The sequence below is a fragment of the Sus scrofa genome, chromosome 13, assembly GCF_054392235.1.
Source record: "Sus scrofa isolate SSC_HxYL_T2T_F1_AM1 chromosome 13, Sscrofa_HxYL_maternal_Yorkshire_Landrace_v2.0, whole genome shotgun sequence".
Classification (NCBI taxonomy): Eukaryota; Metazoa; Chordata; class Mammalia; order Artiodactyla; family Suidae; genus Sus; species Sus scrofa.
Genome location: NC_139395.1, coordinates 195,685,522 through 195,713,022, shown reverse-complemented (window position 1 = coordinate 195,713,022; position 27,501 = coordinate 195,685,522). Strand labels below are relative to the sequence as shown.

Sequence of the window (27,501 nt, the reverse complement as noted above, 5' to 3'; positions counted from 1 at the left end):
ATTTCTTCTCCAATTTCTTCAGCCTAAGAAATAGAAATGTTGCTAATCTCTGGGTGACTCACTAGCTTTTATTTTGTTTCCGAAACCCTGCCTGCAACTTTGTAGAGTCTTATCATGGATGTCTCTTCATTTAAGTCCTATGCAGAGTGAATTCTATATCTTGCTATCCCTAGGAGCTGAAGACTGCTTAAAGATTGTTTTTAACTTAAAGGTCAGGTAATATGGGACTTACATGTCCATCCATTTTTGTATTTGGATTAAAAAGTATGTGCATAGACATCCATTGCATTTAGAAGGGAAAGATGAAAATGAATAGGGGGAAATGTCAGGAGTAAAAGAGTCCTTGCAGACCTGCATAAGGAAATTGTCCCTTTCACTTTCAGAAAACCCTCCCTTGCCAAAGGGCCTCTCCCAAGGGAAACACACAGAAAAAAAAGAAATGCCCTTTTATCTTTTTATGAGTAAATTGAACATCATTACCCAAGTATTGTCCGTTCGTCTAATGGAAGGGTTATAAGAGGAGATCATTCATTTTCATTATGACTCCTTTTTTTTTCCCACTTTTTCACCTTTGGATTGAGAATAAGTAGACATTTTCTCAGTATTTTAGTTTAAAATAGGTCATTTCGCTCACTTTGTCAAAGAAGCCTTACTTCCTTAATTTGGGTGATTAGATGTATTCAGGGAGTTTTTCTAGCAGTGTAGCTGAGTTTCAAAATCAGTGTCATTCTGGAAGTTCCCATTGTGGCTCAGTGGAAACAAACCTGGCTAGTATCCATGAGGGGTTCAATACCCAGCCTCACTCAGTGGGTTAAGGATCTGGTGTTGCTGCAAGCTGTGGTGTAGGTTGCCAACATGACTCTGATCCTGCATTGCTACAGCTGTGGCATAGGCTGGGAGCCCTGGTTCTGATTCGACCCCTAGCCTGGAAACTTCCATATGCCACATCTATGGCCCTAAAAGGCAAAAAAAAAAAAAGCAAAGCAGTGTCATTCTCAGTGTTGGAAATGTGTAGAGGATATCTGTTGGGATTGCTTGGTGAATGCAGGCATAGGTGACAAAAGCCAAAAACATTAGGTTGGAAAGAAGCCTAGGAATAGCCTCCAGCAGAAAAGCCCTACAAGGGGATAATGGACAGGTACAGGTAGGTTCAGGTGCTGTGAAATAAAGTTCAAGGAGGGGATCTAAAGAGATGAACAGAAAGACAGGGTAGGAAGTTCTCCAAGCTGGCAGGTCTCATCGTTAAGACTGAGAGCAGGCTGGGAGAATGTCTTTTTTTCACATACTAGAAGAATTCCATAAGATTAAAATGAGAATGGCTTTGAAACTTCAGTTCACTGAAAATCTGAAAATAGACGTATACTGTTCAAATAATAGAGAGAGATGATACCCTTAAATTCCCCAATGCTGCCTTAGTTATGCACCAAAACATCAGTATGTGATGCTGTGTGAAGTCAAGGCAAGAAAGGGCAATGAATCAGGGAGGGAGGAAATTTCTTTTCACTGAGATAAACACCTTGTCCCTTTGGTCCCTGGGAGGGTGGTGACCCAATAGGGAAGCCAAATCTAATAGCAGGCAGTACTGCTGGAACCTCCGGAGTAGGGTGTTCTAACCCTCTGTTAAATATCTTGAATGTGGGAAACAACTTCATGACCTCGTATTCCAGAACTGCCTTTGCCCTCCACTGGGTAAACAGGAAAGTTTGACTGAGTGCCAAAACCTTCTCATGCCTGACTCCTGTCCTTTCATCCTCTAGACTTATCTTAGAATTGATGGACTCAAGGACACTGGGCCTTGCCTGGACCTCCCACCTCGCCTGTGCCATGCCAGCCACTCCGCGGCCATGTGTGTTTGCTAAAGTTTAGCTAACAAGCTGAAGAAGGAGGAAGAGGGGGCAAATTTCAGCCAGAGTCTGGCCTGAGGAAAGACTTCCAACAGTGCCCCTGCAATGCTTTAACAGTATTAAAGTCAAATGGAAGCTTTTCATAAAGCGAAATCCGCTGCAGCTCTCTGTATGTAGGGCTATCAGCCAGCGGTACCTGAAAGCAGGCGCTGGCCTTGCTCTCTCTCTGCCACAGAATGATGCTCCAGGGATAACAAAGGGAAATACCCGGGAATGTCAAGTCAAACAAATTGTAGCTCTCCCTGCTGCCTTCTCTGACCTTGTTCTGAGGTAAGTCATACCTGCAAGAGGGACGTTCAGAATAAGCACGTTTGTCATTTGAGGCTTCTATCTGCTCCAAAAGGAACTCTAAATCTTCCTTATGGAGGCACTGACATTTAGTTTGGCACATTTTCAGATACTAGAAAAAGAACCATGACTTGACAAAAAAAAATATGTCAAGTTAGTATAAAGAAGAAGAGTCAATGATTTCAGGGCATTTGGAGAATAATTTGCACACAAGTGTGCAAATACACAAGTTTTCAAATACTGAGGGTTTTTTTTTTTTTTTTCTTCTTTTCTGGCAATGAGTAATGTGTACATTGTGTGACTTTTCCAAACCTTCTAAAATCAAGTGAGGTTTTTTTGTTTTTTTTGTTGTTGTTGTTGTTTTCCTTTGTAGTATTCTGGGGTTTTGTTTTGGTTTGGTTTGGTTGCTTGTTTTTTGTCAAATGTGATTTCTGTTTCAAAGTTTAAGAACATCATATAAAGATAAACTTCACTGCATCTGAAGATGAGGGGATGGTTTTTCAGAGAAGTTATAGCATCCACTTTAGAGTAGATATCAGTCTTCGATTTGGCACATGTTTATCTGATAAGCCTCCCTGTGTGTGTTCCAAGTTTCAGTTAAATCTCTCATGGGGCACCCAACCCATTTTTTTTTTTTTTTTTTCCCACTGTACAGCATGGAGACCAAGCTACACTTACATGTATACATTTTTTTTTCCCACCCTTTGTTCTGTTGCGATATAAGTATCTAGACATAGTTCTCATAATGCTACTCAGCAGGATCTCATTGTAAATCCCTTCCAAGTTGCATCCGATAACACCAAGCTCCTGATCCCTCTCACTCCCTCCCTCTCCCCCCGGGCAGCCACAAGTCTATTCTCCAAGTCCATAATTTTCTTACCCAACCCATTTTGATTTGGTGGGGATGTTATACTCTTTTGTGTGACAAAATAACCCAGAGACATTTACAATGTAAAAATGAAAGGGATTTGGAAAGGCTGACAGGATACAAAACATTTTCCAAGATAACTATGCAGTTTGTTATTTGTTGATATACTTGCTGAATATTTTGCTTTTTTTCTCCCGGAGGGGCGTCTAATTCTACATACTCCTTATTTCTTTACTCTTCACCAGCTTCTACACTCTTTAAATTCTATGGTTCTAACATTTTAAGACAATATGTGATCCCTCCAAATCTTTGATTATCATTTTACTTGTTCCCAGAGTAAGCCCTCCATCATTCTATGTTTAAAGAACTGGCTAATGAACGAAATTAGAGGGGAAAAGTTTATCTTTGTAGTTCCAGCAATGGAATACCTTCTACATTTATTACTGCCCATGTATCAGTTATTTGGAGGCAGATTTAAAAAAAAAAGAAGGCTTGTGTCAGAATCATTAATATGTCATGGCCAAATTGTATGGAATTTCTTGAACTCTAAGGGGAAAAAAAGATAGCCTGCTTTTAGAACTTCTGCTTTTCTTATTAACTTTGACCTAAGCTATTTCTCAATCAGCTGCTTACATATCCATTTCATACACTGGAGGTGTAGAAAATTTCATAAGAAAAGCAACCCGCATAAAAATGACTTTTTAAAGAAAGTTCAGCAACCTCTGTATAGATCGAATATGACATGTTCAAGTCACTGACTTCATTTATTAAACGCACTTCCCTGATGTGTTAAATAACTCGCTCTCCTAAGTGCAGAGCGTTTGTGGAGTTCTCCCTGCCCCCCTTTCTTCTCATTTCCACGATTTACGATGTTCTCCTGACAGGCATCATACATCTAGGGCCCATTAGGTAGGAAGGTACTTTTACCTATGGGTGAGTTCTGAAGTAGTCCTAGGGTGAATGTTATTGTTTGGCAGTCTCCCTGGGAGTTTATAGAAGAACAAACAAAAAAAGAATCATCTGGAAGAGAGATTCAAGGGAGTTTTCTCGTGCTTTTGAAATAATCTTTACAGTTTGTTTTCTATGGGGCTTTTTACCCTGGTTTTATTTTATAAACTTACAATGTTCTTCCTTTTAAGAACATGTAGCATTGGAACAAAGGTGAATAAGAAGATGCCTGTTGCAGAAAGGTTTGGCAAAAAAATGGAGCTGCACAAGTCATAAATCGGGGCCACTTGTTGGAGCCTTGAGAACAGAAAAGTACATCATGCATTTAAAACATGGTCTTGTGCCTGTGAATCAGTAAAGGATGTTTATACATGAGGAATGTTCTAATGCTGTCTGGAAACAGCTGCTAATGCTGGATCAGTATCAGGTGTGTGTGTGTGTGTGTGTGTGTGTGTGTGTGTATAAAATGGACTCACTTATACACATATCCATATATCCTGAAGACTGAAGCAGCTGTCAGGGATCAACCATAAGTTAAGTAGCTGAATAATTCAAAGTACCTGTTTTCTCTGAATTCCTTCCCATAGAGATTGACGTCTGAGAGTTCTTGGGAACCCTACTCCCACCTCTGAGCATCGCTACTCTGAGGGCTGGTATTTAAAAAGGAAATCATTACTTTGAAAAAGGGATCGATACCCCCATAGATAGGGATTCATCCTACAAGCGTTTTGCACAAATTCCTTTAAAATGGAGTTGTAAACGTGTCAGTCTTTTTTTCTTTCTTTTGAATGGGTTTTATTACTAGATCAAGAACTTCCAACTGTCAAGCTCAGTAAAATGTGAAATCATTCATATCATTCAGTCCTGTAACAGGCTGGACCTTCTGAGTACATTTTAGTTAAAAGGATAATAATAGTTCTTAAAAATATGAAAATGCTGGTTACTGATTGCTACCTGTCCTCAGGCTTAGTTCTAACACATTGTCACCATGAAAGAGCGCCAATGAAATCTAAATTTGGTGTTAGAAGTCCGTTGCTGTATTAATCTTTTGAAATAAAAATGTCATGGTTATGACTCTTTGGAAACTGCTGCACTTAACTTCCAAACTGTTGCTTTTAAAAAGGCTAATTCAGGGTTGGGTACATTAATGTCAATGTCCTATAAAACTGCCAGCTTTAAAAAAAAAAAAATGTCAGCAGAGACATTTTTTCTGGCCGATGTCAGCACAAAAGGGTGCCTCAGTTGTTTTCATCTCCAAACAGCTGCATGCTTTCATTGACATTTGGTGACCTTTCTTTGTGCACCCGGCTTAACCTCTTAGGTTATTTCCTGGCCTCCCTTCTGTGACCTTTGACCGAGGCTGACCTTTAGCTGGAGAATGTGACATTTTGTTCTCCTCTAGCTGACATGTGATGCTCTCATTATTCAAAGGTATGTGAAAATAATGACCCTGAGTGACCTTTGAGTTTCCTTTCATTTATTGGTTGTTTTTGGTGCTTGTTTGGCATGTACTGGCTTAGGTGAAGGGGGGCGGGTGAGTAGGGATTGGGCTAGGATAAGATGACCAGTATATCTCTTTATTCTATTTCTGATCCCTTTCCGGCAGACAAGCCCCTGTACTGTTTATAACTAAGCCTCAGTATATTCTGTTCATTGATTTGGGGATGATTTTGGCTTTTGCACATTAGGTCTTTTTGAAATTTAAGCAATTTGGTACAGTGAGTGAAACTACTTGTTTGTTTCTATCCTCTTTTTACCTAAGGCATTTCTGTAGATAACAATGTCGACGCTTTTTACATGCAGAGAATGAATAACGCACGTAGGAAGATAATACACGACAAAATAAACAACTGAAAAATTTGTCATTTATGTTTTATATATAAATGATCTAGTTGGACCTTTGAAAGAGCTCCATTTCTAAATGAAAGTTTTATACATTTCATCATATATTCTTAGTAAACCATGATTGTTCTTATAGATTTAATGTTATATTAGTTGAACATGTATAATTATTAATATATGAAGTAAACAAAGGATATCGAGGGTGGAGAGGAAAATAAACTTGATCATTGATAAAATAATGGACATAAGTTGCTTAAGTTAGATTTGGAATTTCGGACTTGAGAGCATTTATCTATAGGAATTTAGATATACAGGAGTTCCCGTTGTGGCTCAGGGATTAAGAAATCTGACTGGCATCCAGGAGGATGCAGGTTGGATCCCTGGCCTTTCTCAGTGGGTTAAGGACCCAACAAAGTAAGGACTCATCATCCCTTTTAAATAATGTGTGTCTGCTTGTATTTTGCTAAGTTTCACCTCTAGAATAGATTTAGCACCATACAAAATTGTACATGAACGTTTGGATTGCTTGGCCAAAATTTAGCATGGTCATTAACTCTGAACTTTCATAACTTTCCAAGGTAAGCTCTTGAAATGCTGATATAGAGTGACTTGATAAGGATAGTGACAACTACATAGTTTTCAGCAAAAACACAGGGCCCTCTGACTATGCACATTCAAATAAAGAGAAGCCCATCATTCCCAAACTATCATAGTTTTCCTAATTTCATTTCCAAACACTTGAAGAAAAAAAATTATACTATATTATACTATACTTTGGGGTATACTAAAAAATGAGACCTATTCAATCCCATAAGACTTTGTCCATTCGTGACTCAGACCACTGTTTGAGCCTGAATTTAAGAAACCCTGACACAGAATATTACATTCCTCCAAAAGAGCTTCCTTAACACTACCCTTTCTTATTTCTGAATAAATGGGACTAATTTCAAAAAGGATTCAAAATAGGTAGAGGTTTCAAGGAACATGATTGTCCTAAAACTAAACATACTTTTCCATCAACCACCTTGAATAGACTGGCATCTTCCTAGAGGTAGCATGCTCTTAGTCTTACTTTGCAAAAGGGTGCGATGGAGGCTGCATTCAACAGATACTTGAATGGCTACCTTAAATAGAGACCTGTAGATGCATGAAGAGGAAATCTAAATTAGACATGGATATGGCCTTTAAGGAAGATGCAACCTGGTAGAAGAGAAAAACCAGTCTAGCACACCAAAATTTCTAAGTGCTGTAAGAAATAGTTCTACCAAAAAAAAAAAAAAATTAAAACCTCAGCCTAAATCAATGTATTTTGCACATTTTAAGCTCTTTCAAAGATTTTGAAAATATCATTAGCAGATAATTTTTCAAAATTTATTTTGAAATAAATTTAAAAATATTTATTTTTAAATAAATTTTTGTCTTATATGTAAAATTCATTTCTCATGCCTAATCTTGTATCTGATTAGTATATATTTTCTTGTCACCCACCAATCCCATCTAAGCAAGTTTTATAAATAATTAGATTTAGGTCTATTATTTTCTGTGGGGTGAAAATTGGACCTAATTCCAAAGCCAGAACTTCTACTTCTCAAACAACAACATATGTTTAAGCTTCCAGGTTAGTTTCCTGGATGCAAAGAAAATCAGAGATGTAGTGATTAAAGTACGAGATTAAGCTCTCTGAATTAATGTGACCAAGAATTGAAAAGGGAAAGAAATTTAGGATACCTCCAGAATGGCGTGTTTACTTATGAGTTTCAGCCCTGACTAATGGTATTCACTGTATTTGCTTAATGAATTTTTTTTCATTTCTTCTGCATCATACTGACAACTTAGACAGTCTTTTACCCTTTTTAAACCAATATGTTTATGTCATAGACTTAGAAAAAAAGCCTCCGACATGCTTATGATTTGCCCTGTGCAAATATGATCATCTCTCAGAGGTTTCATTGCTACCTTATTTCTATTTGAATAGATTTAATCCAACAAAGGACCAAGTTGAAAATATTTCATGATTCCTGGACTGAATTGAAGCACTGCTTAAGAAACAGAAGTGTATGCAAGTAGCTATACTGTCAGGGTAAAAATATTCAATGAAAGGAAGCCACTACAGAAAAAAAAAAAAGCAAAGAAGTGATCAAAAAGTTGATGACTACATATGTTACCTTGTAGGGATATCTTTATTCTGTTATTTTGTAGGGTTTTATAAAAAAATATTAATTTTCCTTTGAGGATGTTTTGGGTTCCCTGATTTGGAAATACTTGATGCATTAATCTCCTATATTCATTTGTTATTTATTTTTGGAAACCTGTTTTTGCACTTAGCTCATTTTGTTCTCTGTAAAGATTCTGACTTGTCAGGCATTTAATCACCATTAAAGACAAATGTTTTCACTTGTTCAAAAGAGTTTCACCTAATAATGAAATATGACTTGCCATACAAATGTCACCCTTCATGGACAAAGTGGTTGAAAGTGATAACGGGTGACCAAGTTATAAATATTTAAAAACTGCGTCTGGCAGGAGACATAAGTTTCTCTCTCCAAACCCCAATAACCCAAAACTGAAGAGAGCCAGGGTCTGTTTCCTGCTTTGTGATACTGCCTTATTGTTATTTAGATGTCTTTAACCACAAAGGCCCTATGCTCCCAAGTGGTGGATTCCTAAGGAACCATAAATCTACCTCCTTGGCCAAGCATAGTTCTTCAGCATCGGTTTTGTTAAGCACCAGAAATGTGCACACAAGTAGCAGAATTACTATTGCCTGTGTAACCTCAACTAGGCTAATGTCGGGGTCTTTGGGTACCTAAGCTCTCAAATTTGGCCATGATTTTTATATTACTGGAGCTGGTACAAATTCCAAGAGCAACTCTTCAAATGGGGAAATTCTATCATAGCAAAAAGGAGTAAAAAATTTTTAGTTTTAAACAGTTAAAAACAAAACCAAAAAAACTAATATCCCATGGCTCATCTAGTTATATATGATAAAACACTTTTTCCTGTAATTCTTTATGCAATTATAACTTTGTCTCTTTTTCACCTTCCAGGTAACATATATGTTCTAATCACTGAAATTCTCTGTTGTTTCTTGAGAAGAAATCTAGATACCATGGATATTGTATCATTTTTTATTTAAAAGTACATACTTCTTTTCTGCCTTGTAGCGAGGGTTTATTTTAATTTTTTATGTGTAAAAATACTTAATAATAATGATTCCTTTTTTTGATTCCTTTATTTTGGAACCATTAATTCAAAGATAAATTCACTTCACTTTGAGCTGAAAGAAGAAAGTGATTTTGTAATGGAAGCTGGAGAGGAACAAACAGATTGAGTTTCAGACCTTGTCTAGTCAAACAGCAGTCCCAGGAACTACCAAAATTCACAGCATTTTCTAATAGTTCTCTTTGTTTTAAAATTAATACTGACATATTTTGAATATCAGATTTTTATTCTTCCAGTTCCAACTGATTTCTTATAGTGACCAAATATTTCTTTAAGTGAAGAAAGTACTTTAAAATATTATTTCTAAAATTAACAATAAAATCCTTTTTAATAGTGTACTAGTGGTTTTTACTCTCAAAATCAATAAATTATTCTATGGGACAAAATAACTCAATATTTATTCTTAAACGAAATTGAAATACCGTCTATATACATAAAATCTGCAAAGGAATTTATTTCAGCAGGATAATAGTTAATTTATAGCATAAGTTCAAAAGGGCAGAAAAAGATAACAACCCAATTTAGGTAAAAATGTAGCACATATATGCTGGAGGAAAATAAATGTCAAACAGAAAACCATATCTGAAATTCAGATCACATTTAGATGCACAAAAAAATGTTACGAGCGTTTGGGGGGCGATTGTATTCCAATTAGATTTCATTCACTCACATCAACCAGTCTTGGTTTGGAAGTTAATCATATGATTTACAGGACTCTTGAAGGAATGAAAAGGAGGAAGCAAATGAAAAGGAGAAGGAACTGATAATATAACATTTCTAAGAAGCCCATCAATTCCAAAGTTTGGTCTTGAGGTAGAGTGGAGGTAAGTTAAAAAAGAGCTATTAAAAATCAAAGTAGTTTACATTTTGTTCTTTTTTTTGCATGCAATATCATTCACTGGAGCTTGTTTTTGAAAAACAGGAAAAAAAAACAGATAATAAATTCCAAGTTTTATATAATCCTTAAATTGACTGTAACCCCAAACCAGAGACTTCCTAAGGTTTAGGATTGCTTCTCAAGGATTCCCTGTGAATAGGCTGGGGGTGGGCTTAGCAGGCACGAAATTATTAGCCTAGAGCAAATATAAATGGAGGTTTTGGTTATGAGAAGCTCAAGGAAGCTGGCTGTATCAAATTGCTCTTGGGCTTATTTTGGGGAAAAAAGCAGTTATTAGGTGAACAACATGGAGAAGTAAAAATGCATCTCAAAGATGAACCAAAAAAAGAAGTGGAAGTTTTGGCATTTGCTTCTTTCAAAAACCCAAGGTACAACACAGAATCTGAAGAAGAATATAAATTGGAGATTTGGGAACAGATCTAAATGAATTATTTGTTTTCCCCAAAGGCTCTTGTATGTGTGCAATATTGAACTCGTATCAGTTTTAGAAGACTGAGAGGTGACAGCTGACTCTGTAAATACTGAAAAGCACACAGTGAACTCATGCATCCACAGATTCTAGGAAAATTTTGGGTTGCCATGGTGGATTTTATTTCTTCTTATCAGTATAATGACTAACAATGTCCATATGCATTGTTTTGAGAGACACCTAAGGTACTAGAAATATTTTGTTGTGAATGCTTTTACAATTTTCTTTGACTTTTCTTATTCTCTTCACACAGTAGTTGATCTGCTAAAGGTCATAATTAGAAAATTACAGGAAAGGAGACAACTGAATATTTTAATTTTAGTGACATTATCATAGTCTTAGGTGACTTCCAATATGCTTGTTTTTGCAATAATAGTTTTTAATATTCTAGCAGTGTTGGTCTTAAAAAATATTTTCATCATCATGGTCCATAAGATAACATTAGGGACAGAAAGAGTTATGAAAAAAAACCACTAGAAGTGATGATGTAAACATGTATATAAGTCTTTTCATAATGCAGACTACATAAATTTGAATTAAGTGACTTTTAAGAACATTGATTATTGATCTGATAAACTATTTTATCCATTAGGGCCTTTTGTGTAAATAACAATTTTTAAAATGCATGCTGCTTTATAATAAAAATTCTTATGAAATGTACTTACGGTCTCTTGCATGCTGAATAGCCACTTTTCAACATTAAATGTCTTGGCCAAAACTACATTTTAAAATTAAGAACATTTAAATTATATAACTACAAAAAAAAAAAAGCCCTCTTGGAATTACTCAGCATGTATTTTAACACTTATATTACTTTAAAATGACCAAGACATTTTGTTTTAAGCCCCTGTAAACATAACTTATATATTTTCTAAGTGACAAGCCATTCTATGCTCTACTGGTTATAGGTCAGACTCTGCCAAAAAAGAAAATTATACTTTTTATCATGGTACTGACCCCTATTTTGGAGCATTTGTAGGTGTCAAAGAACCTTATGTAGTGATGAGCTACATTCATAAAACATATGCATCATGGAAATATGTCATCACTCTGAAAAGAAGTGTGTCCAGTCTGTGCTGAAGATGATGATTGAGCCCAGTCGTTCATGGATCTTGGTGACGTCTCATCTTGGTGTGACAATAAATGAGAGAATGTACATCCATTTGTTAAACTTTCCATAAGTCATACTGATGAATTAATTAACTACCCATCCTTGCCTCCATGGTAAGTTCCTTGAGGACAGGAAACAGCTACCATTTATTTATTTTCACGTATTATTTATTTTATTTATTTTCATTATGGACAATGTCCTGCTCAATAAACATCTGGAGAATGAATGAATGAAAGGTGAATGCCTGTCTCTAAAAGGAAGAAAACTTCCTTTGTACATAAGCAAAAGGACTACAGATTTCAGAAAGAAAATATGTCTTTCCAATGAAAGATATTGCATAACTCTGTTTTAGAATGATAAGATTTTTATTTTTATTTTTATTTAATTATTCAGTTTGGGCTGTGTCCATGCATGTGGAAGTTCTTGGGCTAGGGATCAAACCCACACCATAGCAGTGACCTGGGCCTCAGAAGTGACAATGCCAGTTCCTTAACCCACTGAGCCACAAGGAAACCCCTAGACTCATACAGTTTTGGGAGGTGAAAGATTTCACAGAATGCTAAAGCAGGTTTATCTACACATTCAACATCACATCGACTCAGTTTTTAGAAATGTCAGAAATTAGGAAATTACTTTTTTGAAATTGAGTTTCCCCGCTGCCCCTCCATTTGAGGCTTTTTATATTTCAGAGGTGAAGAGCTAGCTCTCTGTTCTTTTTTTTTTGTTATTGTTTTTACAGGTGCACCTTCAGCTTATGGAGGTTCCCAGGCTAGGGGTTGAATTGGAGCTGCAGCCGCTGGCCTACACCACAGTCACAGCCGAGTGGAATCCGAGCCATATCTGTGACCTACACCATAGCTCTTAGCAATTCTGGATCTTTAACCCACTGATCAAGGTCAGGGATTGAACCTGCATCCTCATGGATGCTGTCAGATTAGTTTCAGCTGACCATGATGGGAACTCCTTTTACCTTTCTTATTTATTTTATCTTTATGTTATGTATTTATTTATTTATTTTGGTTTTTAGGGCCACACCCATGGCATATGGAGGTCCCCAGGCTAGGGGTTGAATCGGAGCTACAGCTGCCAGCCTACACCACAGCCACAGCAAGGCCGGATCTGAGCCACATCTGCTACCAACACTACAGCTCACAGCGACGCCGGATCCTCACTGAGTGAGGCCAGGGATCAAACCCACAACCTCATGGTTCCTAGTCGGATTCATTTCTGCAGCTCTACAATGGGAACTCCCTTTACCTTTTTTAAACCAATATGTTTATGTCATAGACTTAGAAAAAAAAAAGCCTCAAAAATGCTTTGAAGAATGTCGGATTCATTACTGCTGAGCCACAATGGGAATTCCCCAGCTCTCTCTTCTTATTGTTTAGCTGATTTGGTGCCAAGTCCATAGGCCATTTTCACAGATCCACCTTACTTGGGAGTGGAAAAGGGAATTGTTTCTCTGCACTGTTTGACTCACTTGGTTTGAGCATCGTGTTAATGAGGCCAGAGCAACACACTTTCTGAAACGATGCCCTGGCCTCTTAACTTCTCTCATTGCTCTCATGGAGAGGTCAGGAGATGGTAGCAGAACGCAGCCCCCAGGAAGGAGCAAGTCACTGCCTAGGTCCTACTCCCAGCCGGTCATTAGCATCACTTTTTCCACAGGAAGGACAGCATGATGTTAATTCCATGCAGGTCAGCCCTTGGCACTACAGTGCTATGATTAAGGGATGCATGAAGCCAGACCTGCCCTTCGAATGATCCCTCCTCCCCACCCAGCCTTCTATTTAATAAAGCAAAAGAATGAATAAGATGTTAGAAGTGAAGAATCACCATTACAAAAAACAAAACAAAAACAAAACAAAACAAAACAAAAAAAAACCCCTGAATCACCACAGATGCATTACCATCAGGTCATTTCAACAGGCCGATAGCACACGTTTAAACATGTTTTTAATGTCATGTGAACCTGAAAGATGCTTGCATTTCTTTGGAGCCAAGATAAATACCCTGTATTATGTAAATATTTGCACTAGTATGAGATTCTTGCTAGCGCTTAAACCAGCCCAGGGCCCCCAGCTGGTATGAGCACAGGGGTGAGAAGCATGACTGAGGTAAGTTTGCTCACCGCCGATTCTTTCTCAGGTCACTGAGCTCCGTAATTACTGAAGGATCCACATCCAGTGCCAATAGTCTGGGCCTCTCTTGAGACACCGGGGCCATGTGCTATTTTAGTGCCAGTTCTCTTTGCCACCTGCTTTACATTTAACCTGCTGTTTTGTTGCCATTGTTGTTCTTTTGTTGTCATCGTTATCTTTAGTAGAGCATCTTTTTTTTTTTTTTTTTGTTCAAAATGTTTATGTGCTAAAAATAATTTTAAACATGTAGATATCTGAAGCACATCAGATGCTCAATTGAAAATGGGATTGACCACGCTGGGAGGAACATCATTTATTAAAAGCCCAATACATAGGAATGGTCCTCAATAAAATAAATCCAAGAGACAAACACAAAGCATTCCTGCAGAATAGTTCAAAGTAATGTTTAAGCCCAGTGGACTTCAATAAGGCAAACACATTCTAGCAAATATTGTATCAGTGAAGGTCCATGAAGGGGGGAGGGTGGATTTGGGTGGTGATCTTTATCCTAAAACTAAGTCTAATTTAAGGTAAGTCTACTTTTCACCCAGTAGACACCAATAATACAGCTAGATCAGAATTTACAGCTGGGTTTCATTAGACTGGTTGAAACCCAGGCAGTCTTAGTTCTTTAATATTTTAATTATTACCAGGTCTAAAGGAAGTCCTAAAATAAGTGCCTGACTATTGTTAAATAAGAGTATACTGTACACTCCACTGACTCTTCTTAAAATTTCACAGCCACACTGGGAAATAAGCAAGCAGGATTCATTATCCCCACCTGAGCGATGAAGAAATAAGATTTAGAGAGATTGGAGAGCGCTTGTTTTGTGTTTTTCCCACACTAGTGAACCATTACTCCTCACGGTCTCTGCACGCATAGCAATGAGCTCACTCCCCTGACACCACAGTGCTATTCTGTTTATAAGGGAAGCCAAAGAAACGCTTCTTTTAGGCTGCAGACTCCTTTTTGTACATGAAGGAGACGTACCCTGTGTCTGCTGGCAGAGTCCCTAGCAGCTCTCAATATGCCTGAGTGAGAGGAGGTAAAAGGAAGTGCTTTGAAGGGGAGTTGGGTTCAGTCCCCTCATGGGTTGGAAGGTCTTGCCTGGGCTGCCTCACCTCTGGGGACCTTGATCTCCTCATCTGTAACATGAGGATATGACTTGATGCAAATCCTGCCATTGGTTTATGCCGTCCCACCCCCCCACTCCACCGTGGCCCTTTGCTCCCGTGTCTCACACATACTTTATCCTTTCTAAAGTTTCTTTGAGGAAGGGAAGGAAGCTGTTTCACTAAGAACTCAATTGAGTGTACCAACTTAAGGATTACTTCTCAGAAATCTTTGCATTAAAATGAATGTCTTGAGGGTGAACTTTCATTTGGCCCCCATTCCTGTGTGGTAAGGAAGGGTATATTTTGTGGGGTGGGGTAGGGTAGAGGCCATGGTGATCACCCAGGTACATTACCCTTATTCTCCTTCAGGGAAGATCGTGCTGCTGAAGCATGGCCCCTTCAGCCAAGGTCCTGGCCTCCCCAGATTTCCTGCCTCCAGGGATGAGCAAAGGTGCAGAAGTATGAAGACCCACCTGGATCCCAAGGTAATCCTCTCTTCAGAATTCCCTGCCAGGATACCTGAGGCTTTGGTTGGCCTCTGTCCTCACAGACCAGCTTCTCTCCACTTACCAATAATGGGAATCTAGATGGTGCTGGGGGGAGTTGTGGGCAGGAGGTGCTAGAGAGAAAGACCTATTTTCAAAGACCTCATTCGATGCCAAGGTATGAGGAAACACATGTTAAAAGGACTAAAGCAAGAAACAGATAAAGCAGGAAAACAGGGACATATCGATGTTTTTTGAGGAAAGTACCTAAATGGGGAGGTCCCAAGAGACCCTGGTGCTGTAATGGACGGGATTCATCTGGAAGGCCTTTAGGAAACGTCAAGCTCAGAATAGACTCTGGCTGGCCTCTTGTCACCCCAAGTTTCTGTTTAGGGCTCAGGAAAGGCACTCAGTTCCCATCAAGTGGCATAGGACATTTATGGCCACACACTTGACTTTCAGATTACGGCCAGATTTCAGTTTTCCCGCACATTCTTATAGGAAACTTTGAAGACTGCATTTGGCTTCTTGTCACCAGATATACTTCTGTCACACTAAACACACACACATTATTTTACGACAAAGTTGATAACATGTGAGTTTGATTTTTTTTTTCTTTTAGGTTTTACAAAGACGTTACATTATCTTAAGAACAAGAGAACATGGACGAGTGCAGAAAGTAAATGCTCAATGCCAGTGGCTGTTCCCTGAACAGTTCTCGGAAAGGTCAGAGCTTGCTGTCAGAGGTCACAAGAGATGGCACATGACTTCATAATAAATGCAGGGTGGAATATTATTTCAAAGAAACACTGGCAATCAGAACAAGATGCCTTTACTACTGTGGCAATTACTACTGTTTGAGGAGGAGCCACTTTTGGTGATTACACTAGTATCATCCAAAAATGGAGCTTTTGAGTTTGCTCCAGTTTTTGATAAATTGATTCTTACTGAAGAGGACTAAAATCTCCAAGTAAGCATTTAGTGTCTTAACACATTATCTTCTCATCTAGAGGCAGCTTGAACCAGTGTCTTAAGTAAAGGGCTGGAGGCCAGGAATTCTGAGACTGGAAATAGTCTCATAGAAAAAGCATGGGTGATGGGGTGTTATTTAAACTTGAATCTCACTTTGCCACCTAATTGGCTCTGAACCTGCAGCCTTTAATTTTATTTTATTTATTTTAATTTTTTTAATTTAATTATTTTATATTGGAGTATAGTTGATTTACCGTGTTTTATTAGTTTCAGGTGTACAGCAAAGTGGTTCAGTTACACATATACATATATCCATCCTTTTTCAGATTCTTTTCCCATATAGGTCATTACAGAATATCGAGCAGAATTCTCTGTGCTATACAGTAGGTCCCTGTTAATTATTTATTTTATATCCAGGGGTGTTCATGTGTTAATCTCAAACTCCTAATTGAAACTGCACCATTTAAACTAACTCTCTGAGCCTCAATTACTTAATCTGTCAAACAAGGGTAGTGACACTTGCCGAGCAGAGTCATTGTGAGCTTTAGCATGTGTGCTAGATACCAGGAAATATCAGGCACACAAAAATATTGACTTTTCTTACTGTTTGCTGATGACTTAGAGCAAGTTCATGCTACATGAGAGGCAGTTTTCTGGATCTGAAAACTTCCTGTAAGAAGTTAATAGTTTAATAGTTGTAACTCTTTCCCATATGCTATACCAGAAAAATACTTACTGACTGAAGTAACAGGGCATTCATCACCTCCTTTTGAATGGGTAGATTTATCAGTATAGCATGTTTTCTTTCTATACAAGAATACATCCAAACAATCAGATTCGTACTCTTTAATATGTTTTGTGGTTATATGCATCATAATTTCAAATATAACAATAGTTAACATAAAATCTTCTATTACTTTTTTTTCTTTTTACGGCCACACCTGTGACATATTTCAGTTCCCAGGCTAGGGGTCAAATTAGAGCTGCAGCTGCTGACCTATACCACAGCTACAGTAACACCAGATCTGAGCCACATCTGCAACCTATAGCACAGTTTGCAGCAATGCTGTATCCTTAACCCACTGAGTGAGGCCAGGGATTGAACCTGCATCTACAGGGATACTATGTCAAATTCTTAACCTGCTGAGCCACAAAAGAACTCCCCCCCTCTTTTTTTCCTATTACCTTTTAATTCCTGTCCCAGACACACATCTCTACTTTTCAATATTTGCCTTTTATGTATAATAAAATTCACTACCCTCATAAAGATGCTTTGTGCGATGGCATAATTTCTATATATTTAATTCTCAGACATGACACCTCTTTGAAGAATTGGTAAGAGTCGCACTATGAAACACTTTGCTTTGGGCTACTCATCAAGAATATACACAGACCATCCCACTCTCATTATAATTTCCCAGTGAGTCTCCTGAAAAGCTCTAACAGCTGCATTGATTATGCATGAAACATAATTTATTAGCTTGAACGATCACATGGAGATCCTTTGTGGATGAAATGATATAATTCATGTACAGTGGAAAGGGTTATCATTTCCTTTTAAAATCATGACCTTCTTATAAACCTGTTAGCAATTTAGTAAAGAACATTAAAGTCCATGGCTTTGGAGTCAGACCTGCATTCAAATGTTGGCTCTAAAACTCATTGCTTGTATAAATGTAGAGAAATTGCTTACCATTCGGAGTCTCAGCCTCCTCATCTGTTTAGACTGTGTTAGTAATGCTGCTATTTCAGAATGATGTTGTGATGTAGTGATAGAATTCATGAAAGGCAGCCATTACACTCCTTGACACATAGTGGTTGTTCAGTTCATGACTATAGTGGTCACCAGTTTCCTCATCTTTCAAACTGGCTGATAATACCACCTCGATGAGGTTCTTATAAGAGCAAAGTGGCAGGTGACATCTGGGTACTAAAAGAAAACTAGGGACAATGACTGCCTGGAGGAGAAGGCTCCTTAGACCAACGAGATCTCACCTGAAATGTGAAGTATGTGTAGTGTTAGCCAAGCAAGAATGTCTTAAGTGAGATGGCCAACCTTGAGTAACATATTCTTTTTAATTTTATCACACTAATACAGGCTCAGGTCAGAAACTACATTTTATTTGGCATTGAATCTCCTCAGCATACTCTGGTCCTTCTAAGACCAACATTAACGGAGCACTTCACACATAGTAGATAAGTCAGTAAACATTTGTTGTGTCTTATGTGATATGCCCATATATTATTTTTCCCCCACTTTAAAGACAGAGGAACACGTCCTTTGAGAGGGTAATCATTCAACTAATTAAAATCATCAATAAGTCGGAGTGCAGAGGAGATCAGAGTAGAGGTCTTCTGAAATATTCTAGGGCAATTTCATATAGTTATCCAAAATACTTTTATTTTTCTTTTCTTTTTGAAGTTAATTTCATTTTTTTTTTTGAAAAATTTTACATTACCTTTTGTCAGACCAAAATTAAGTGATCATTGATAAAAACCCACATAGGCATAAGCAGTAAAGGAAAAGCAGATAGGAGTTCCTGTCATGGTGCAGCAGAAACAAATCTGACTGGGTATCCATGAGGACACAGGTTCAAACCCTGGCCTCACTCAGTGGGTTAAGGATCCAGTATTGCTGTGAGCTGTAGTGTAGGTCACAGACACGGCTCAGATCCCAGTTGTTGTAGCTGTGGTGCAGGCTGGTGGCTGCAGCTCCAATTTGTCCCCTACCCTGGGAAATTCCATAAGAAAAAGCAGATAAATTGGTGTGCATCAAAAATGAAAAACTTTTGTGTGACAAATGATGCCATCAAGAAATGAAAAGACAACCCATAGAATGGGATAAAATATTTGCAAGTCTTGTATCTGATAAGGGACTGGTATTTAGAATATATTAAGAATTCCCACAGATCAATATGAGGACAAATAACTCAATTTAAAAATATGTTTTTAAAACCCTGTTTAAAAATAATTTGAATAGGCATGCAAAGGAACATTGCAGATTGCCAAGAAGCACATGAAAAGTGTTAAACATCATTATCCATTAGGAAAACAAAAGTGAAAACCATAGTGAGATAACTACTCCACATCCACTAGGATGACTACAATAAAAAAACAAAAAAGAAAGAAGATGAAAGGAAGGAAAGGAAGGAGGAAGGGAAAAAAATAAAAGAAGAAAAATAATGAGTGTTGGAAAGATGTGGGAAAACTGGAACTCTTATTCATTGCTGGTGGAAATGTGAAATCATGCTGCCACTTTGGAAAATAATTTAGAAGTTCTTTAAAAGTTAAATGCAGTGAAGTTCCCACTGTGGTGCAGTAGATTAAAGATCTGGTGTTGCTGCAGCTGTGGAGTAGGAGGTAAGGCTCGGATTTGATCCCTGGCTAGGGAACTTCCATATGCTGTGGGTGCAGCCAAAAAAAAAAAAAAAAAAAAGCTAAACACAGAGATACCATGTTTAACTTTACTATGACTCAGGAATTTCATTTCTAGGTATATATCCAAGAGAAATACAAACATATATCCACACAAAAACATGTACATGAATGTTCATGACAGAATTATTAATAATAGCCCAAAAGGCTTCATGTAAAAAAAAAAAAATAATAGCCCAAAGTGGAAATAGCCCAAATGTTCATCTACTGATAAAAATATGACATGTTCATGCAGCAGAATATTATTCAGCAATTGGAAGGAATGAATTATTAATGCATGCTACAACAGGGATGAACCTTGAAAACATCATACTAAGTGAAAGATGATCACCAGATATCATATATTGCATAATTTTGTTATTGACTTTAAGCAGGACAGGTAGCAACTTTATTTGGAAAGACAGCAGACCAAGAAGATGGTGGAGTAGTGTCCCAAAGAACCATCTTGCCCAGGTTTGGATGCTAGTTTCTTTTACAGAACAAAGAGGGAGAGGTAAGGAGGCAAAGTAAAAAAGGTTAAAGTTGTTGCAAATATTTCCTGGTTCTGACAAGACTCCAGAGGGGATGTGTTAATTTCTTGTTTCCTGCACCCATTCACAGATCTGCCTGGTCAGGATGTTTCCTGTGAGCTAAACAAAAATATGTTAGCTTAATGCTCAGGCATGGGAGGGAGGGTTCCAGGAGATGCATACTTTAAGCTACAGTCAACATCCCTTTGGTGGTTAACTTGTAGCAAAAGCAATAGAGCACACAAATTAAAAGTAAGAGGCAGATCCAATATGGAGTCACATTTGTTCTTCCCTGTTGCAATCCCATTGATAGGAATATCCAGAATATGCAACTCTATAGTGCCAGAATGTAAATTGGAGCGCCCAGGCTGTGGGTATGGATCACATTCAAGGGATATTGACCTAAGCTGAAGATGGCTGGCTACTGGAAATTGACTCCTAATTGCCAAAGGATTTCTAGGGGGGTGGGGGTGACAAAAAGGTTTTAAACTTAGATTGTGGTGATAGTTACTCAACACTCTGAATATATCAAAACCATTTAATTTGGTGAATTTTATGGCATGTGAATTACATGTCAGTAAAAACTTAAAAACAACAACACCAAAAACAGAGGTCCATGTACCCTTGCCAAAAATGGTGGAAATTCCCAAACTCATTGCACTCCTGAGATGCACTTTTGAAATGTTATTGATATTTTTTTAAAAAATGTGTATCCATGAATTCAAAACATCCTGATGTATAAATCATACTACTTTTTTTGATTTAAGTGAAAGTACATTGGGTAAACTCAAAATTAAGTTTGTTAAAGTGATATGATATCATTGCAGAGTTATTTGACTTTCTCCATTTATTATGTTAAATTTAGCATCATCTGAATTGCTCTTTAGGTATGTAAAGTTGTGGTACTGTTTTGCTGGACAATATTTAAGTATTAAGGCATCATATCCAGCAATTACAGTACATGGATATCTCATTCTTCTAACTGATGGTAATAGATATACCTCCATTAACATAATAAGATCATTTTGTAACGACTTTCCAATGCACCAGCTGGACATAAAAAACAACTTTGATTTCTTGTCCCCTATCCTTTTAAGCCTGGCCTGGAAAGTTGCTTTTTCTCGCCACTTGGATGACATCTTGAGAATTCCATAATAAAAGCTCATCCAGTCACTTTTAGTTACAAATACAATCCCACTGAATCAACTTAAATGTCTAGTGCAGGGTCAGACCCATGCCTAGCTAGCACTTGCCTCTCAAGAGTTCAACACTGCATTCGCTTGGATGCCTTTAGCAGCAAAGGGGTGGACAGGAGCAGCCTCCTCTTCAGCCTACTCAATAGCTATGGTTTCTGATCCCCCCTGATCAGGCTGAGGAGTCTGGATCAGAGACCTGGAGGGGGAATTTGAAAACAATCAGCCAAGAGGGCATGAAAGGCCTGAAATTCTGCTCACATTCTGCTCACCAACCCACATATCCTGGCATGGGCTGTGCCCATTAGGAAGAAGAGGCACCTCTCAAGTCTGCAGATGGTTATCATCCATTCATAATCCTTTCATTCATGCGGGTATGACTGCATCTACTTCAAGACAGTACCATTTAGTGTTCCTTTTTAAATAAGGAAATGTTCAACATTATAAAGCAACTCCTGTATATCATCATTCATTTTGAACAATGACCATATTTTGGGGGGGCATCTTTTCATTTCACAGGGAGGCATTGTTCTATAGGCTACCAGAAGCCTTGAATGCAATGTGTAGAAACTTGCTTCATTGGCTGTCACACCTGGTGCCTCCCAGCTCCATAATCTCTCTCTCAACAATCCTCACTGCTTGTCTAAGTCACATCTGCCCTGATGGCCCCTCTCTGCATCCTTTGAAAACCCAAAGCACTAAGTACCAGTTTACTGGGAGCTTTTCTAGTAGAAAGGAATGTTCTTCATCTTTTCTCTTCCTTCTTCTTCCATTCCTTCCTCCCTCATCCCTTCCTTTCCTTGAAAATTTCCTTTCTGCCTTCTCCCCTTGCTCTTTTCTTTTTCTTTTTTCTTTCTTTCTTTCTTTCTTTCTTTCTTTCTTTCTTTCTTTCTTTCTTTCTTTCTTTTCTTTCTTTCTCTTTCTTTCTTTCTTTCTTTCTTTCTTTCTTTCTTTCTTTCTTTCTTTCTTTCTTTCTTTCTTTCTTTCTTTCTTCCTTCCTTCCTTCCTTCCTTTCTTTCCCTTCCTCCCTCCCTCCTTCTTCCTTCCCTCTTCCTTCCTTCCTTCCTTCCTTTCTTTCTTTCTTTCTTTCTTTCTTTCTTTCTTTCTTTCTTTCTTTCTTTCTTTCTTTCTTTCTTTCTTTCTTTCCTTCTTTCCTTCTTTCTTTCTTTCTTTTACTTTCTCTCTTTCTTTCCTAACTTTTATTTTCATCCTGTATATATACTTAGCTTAAAAAGTCAAGTGATATCACTCTTTTAACTAAAACTATTTCTAGACAATTTTTTCACTTTATGAATTTTTTTGTTTATTTCTTTCTAAAAAAAAAATCCTCTAGGATTTAGTAGTCTTACATCAATGCCATAACATACATTTTCTTTCCCTGCATCTTTCCATGCTAATTACATGACACTTTTAAAAAATCAGCATTGAGCTGCATGCAAAGCAATGAAACTAGAACACACCCTCACACCATGCACAAAAATAAACTCCAAATGGCTGAAAGACTTAAATATACGACAGGACACCATCAAACTCCTAGAAGAAAACATAGGCAAAACACTCTCTGACATCAACATCATGAATATTTTCTCAGGTCAGTCTCCCAAAGCAATCGAAATTAGAGCAAAAATAAACCCATGGGACCTCATCAAACAGAAAAGCTTTTGCACAGCAAAGGAAACCCAAAAGAAAACAAAAAGACAACTTACAGAATGGGAGAAAATAGTTTCAAATGATGCAACCGACAAGGGCTTAATCTCTAGAATATATAAACAACTTATACAACCCAACAGCAAAAAAGCCAATCAATCAATGGAAAAATGGGCAAAAGACCTGAATAGACATTTCTCCAAAGAAGATATACAGATGGCCAGCAAACACATGAAAAAATGCTCAACATCGCTGGTTATAAGAGAAATGCAAATCAAAACTACCATGAGATATCACCTCACACCAGTCAGAATGGCCATCATTAATAAATCCACAAATAACAAGTGCTGGAGGGGCTGTGGAGAAAAGGGAACCCTCCTGCACTGTTGGTGGGAATGTAAACTGGTACAGCCACTATGGAGAACAGTATGGAGATACCCTAGAAATCTATACATAGAACTTCCATATGACCCCACAATCCCATTCTTGGGCATATATCCAGACAAAACTCTACTTAAAAGAGACGCATGCACCCGCATGTTCATTGCAGCACTATTCACAATAGCCAGGACATGGAAACAACCCAAATGTCCATCGACAGAGGATTGGATTCGGAAGATGTGGTATATATACACAATGGAATACTACTCAGCCATAAAAAAGGATGACATAATGCCATTTGCAGCAACATGGATGGAACTAGAGAATCTCATCCTGAGTGAAATGAGCCAGAAAGACAAAGACAAATACCATATGATATCACTTATAACTGGAATCTAATATCCAGCACAAATGAACATCTCCTCAGAAAAGAAAATCATGGACTTGGAGAAGAGACTTGTGGCTGCCTGATGGGAGTGGGAGGGAGTGGGAGGGATCAGGAGCTTGGGCTTATCAGATACAACTTAGAATAGATTTACAAGGAGATCCTGCTGAATAGCATTGAGAACTTTGTCTAGATACTCATGTTGCAACAGAAGAAAGGGTTGGGGGAAAAAATGTAATTGTAATGTATACATGTAAGGATAACCTGACCCCCTTGCTGTACAGTGGGAAAATAAAAAAATATAATAAAAAAATTTAAAAAATAAAAAATCAGCATTGGATGTCTGCATTATCATGTATAAGGTGAATTTTTGTTCACATTATGACTTGCAGTTATATACAAGTGTACATAATGTATATATAGTTACACATCCTTACTTGCATAACCTCTAGTTTTTCCTGGATTTAACAATAACCTCATTTATTTGCTTGAATCTGTCATTAATGTACCATAATCTACTTGATTGAACACTAATCTCTTATGCATGCAGCTGGGCATACTGGTTTTATGGTTTTCTTGGTGAAACCCCTCCTGGAACCCTCTGTTTTCTCATTCTAATCTGGACTCATCACCCCGTTACTCTCAGCACAGCTATTTTCTTGGGACTTTCCTTTAACTTCATTTTGGGAATTCCCTTAGCTTGTTTCTCACATTGGATCTCTTTCCTGAATAACTTGTCTTCTTGATTTGTGCCCTTGCTTTGCAGCACATATACCAGTATCCTCCTGAGAAAGTGAGTGTCTCAGCTGTATGAGAAGAGGGAGAATGGATAATTATTTTGAAATTTTGTTGTGTCTGAAAATGTCTTTATCCTATTTGCATACTTGACAGATAACTTGGTTTGGTACAAAATCCTCTCTTGTACATTATCGTCCCTTAAAATCATGAACATTTTTCTCCACTGATTCTAGCTTCCAGGGTGGCTATCAGAAAGTCCAAGACCATTTTGATGTTGGTACTTCTCTGCAAGCTTGTAAAACACTCCCTTTATCTCAGGTTTGCCTGATAAGATTCCTTTTCATTCATTACATCTTATATACATGAATTCTTTAGAATTTGTGCTCCAGATATTTATCAAGTGCTCACTATATGCAGATATTATTGTAGAATTCATGCATGGAGTTCTTTGAAATTTTCTTTTATTATTTCCTACTCCCTATTTTCTATTTTCTTAATTTCTAGAGCTCGTATTATCTGCCCATTGGTATCCTGACTTGATTTACAATTTTCTTACCTTTTATCTCCTACTTTCCATTTCTTTTTCTATTTATTCTTCTGTTCTTATCTAAAAGATACAATTTCTTCTGTTAACTATCTGCTTATATTAATTAAAATTTTAGAGGGTTTTTTTCTTTTTTTTTTTCCTCTAAGGTCTTTTTTTTTCTTTTTCTGTTTTGGATTTTGTGTTTAATAATAGCAGTGTTTTGTGTCTTTCTGTAATCATTGGCTATCACTCCATTTCAGAGTGAAAGTTTGCAGAGTTGAGAGTAAGTTATGGAAGACCAGGTTCATGAATTGCAAGTGTTCTCTCAGACTAGAAAATTCTGCTAAAATGGGCCCTCCATTCTCCTGCCAAGTAGGATGTACATCTGACAGCTGCAATCTGGGGCCTTCAGGAGAAGGAAAGAGAAAGTGTGGCACAGGCACATCCCCATATAGAACACAGACAATCTTGTAAAGACTTCGTTTTCAATGCTGGCCTCCCCTTTAGTCATATAGAGGATAGTGTGTCTGGTCAGTGTGTCTGGTGTCCACCAGTTCAGAGCTTCACTTTGACAGGACTCTTGATGATAACCTCCTTTTTCCAGAATCAGAAGGCACAGCTGATTAGCTGTGTGCATGAAGAAAGGCATCTGGGGATATAACAATTCCCTACAGCTTTTCAATCCATCCATGTGGGGTTAGGCTCCTTCCCACCTCCTTCTTCTGAGATGCCTGGTGCCTCTAGTCCCTGAATCTTCAGAGTTCTCTGATCTCTCTTGGTTTCTCTCCATTAGGTGTGTAAATTTCTAGAAAGGTCAACTCTCTTTGAGTTACCACTTGCCTGTGACTCATCTGTTTTTTTTTTTTTTGTTTGTTTGTTTTTTTTGTCTGCTCCTCTTCTCTTGGTTCTTGTCATTTTGGGGGCTTTGGGGAGATAAGTGTATGTGTGTTCTATCTGGAACTTTTAATTAAAGTCTCTTTGTTTCTTTCTAGCCATTTGCCCTTTAGTCAAAATATTTTCTCATCCTCTCACTTTCTTCTTCCTAGTCTTCAATAAGACCAAAGTAGTGGCCATGGTCTGCTACTAGTCTGACAAGTGGATGGGAAGGTTATGGCCAGATGGGTTTTCAAGATGGTGAGAAGTGATGGAGAAACTGAGAAGGGCAGCCTGAACTTCAGGGACCTCCATCTGTGCCCAGCCTAGGCTGTGGGGAAGGATCACACTCCTGGAACTCTGGACTGGGCTCAGGATGGGTGGCTGATGGCCAGCAACAACAGCACCAGGTTTGGGGTTCCTCCAGTCTTCTTGCCTTGTAGGAATCATCTGGACTTGGTCACAGGAGCTTCGCAGAAATTCTAAGCAAATACAGAGGCCATCATGGTTCCTAGCCTCTAGTTTCATTACCAATGGACATGCAGTCAAGACATCTGGGAAAACAAAAGACAGGACTGGTCTCCAGCATTCTCTGCTGTGTTCATGTCCCAGCCAGCTGCATGGTTTGTTAGTTGTGTTCCATCCCCTCCAAGCTTGCTTAACTCTCTGAGCCTATTTTTTCAATTGTAAAATAAGATCATTAGGCATATCTTTCTCCCAGGTTGTTGTAAAGCTTAAATCTGTTAATATACATAAAAAGCTTAAAATAGTTTGTTTGAAGTACTTAGTAATGACTCAATTAAAAAAAAAAAATGGTATGTCAGGGAGGTGCTCGCCCAGTCTTGCTTCATGTCAGATACGCAGTGTGTCCTCAACAAACCTTTTTGACCAGAGGAGTGAAATGTGTCTGGAGACAATCACAGGGCACTATCTTTGTCTTTGGGTTTTATGGTCAGTTTCTGTGCTTGGCAATAGAACTTTCAAAGAATGCTTTTCACAGTTGCTTTTAGTTGGAATAATTAGCCACATAGCACTGTGACTGAGGAGACGTATACTTTCAAGTCTCTTCTAATAACACCACCAGATAGACAAATCATGACTGATTAACCAAGAGCTACGCTTTGTTTGGTCCAGTAACAACTCTGCCCCAGGCCTGTCGGCAGAGTCTTCCAGGACTCTGAATGATCAGCAAGGAACCAAATGGCTGGTAATTTCTAATTTATAAACACTGCTTGACATAGGCATTTGGGCACTTTGCCACTCTGCAATGGCCTGAAATGGCCTGACCACTTTTCAGTACACTAAAAGCAATTTCAAGTGGTTTAATAACACTTTCCCCACCTCTCTGCTGGGGTCCAGAGACACCATTGGATGGAGATGCCTTCGAGTGGCCTGAGGACAAGGGGTTCAGGTTACAGCTTCATGGGGTTTCCAGCTGAACAATGAGTATATTGTGAAAGCCCCATCTGTCAAAGTAATCAAAATATAAAGAGGGAAATAATACAATTAAACCTTTAAGATGCTTCCATTTATCTTTGGTTTTTTTCAAA

General features: G+C 38.0%; 1 long non-coding RNA gene across 2 annotated transcripts; it reads left to right on the top strand.

Moving 5' to 3' along the window:
- The first annotated feature begins 1,908 nt into the window (after positions 1-1,908).
- LOC146397827 (uncharacterized) lies at positions 1,909-17,531 on the top strand. Of its 2 annotated transcripts, none has more exons than XR_014825009.1 (7): positions 1,909-2,174; positions 4,200-4,435; positions 5,330-5,439; positions 9,785-9,896; positions 11,419-11,663; positions 15,177-15,292; positions 15,915-17,531. It is a non-coding gene; the product is annotated as an uncharacterized LOC146397827 (long non-coding RNA). The 2 variants fall into 2 exon arrangements; XR_014825008.1 differs by having other exon boundaries at positions 11,410-11,663.
- Positions 17,532-27,501: the final 9,970 nt, after the last annotated feature.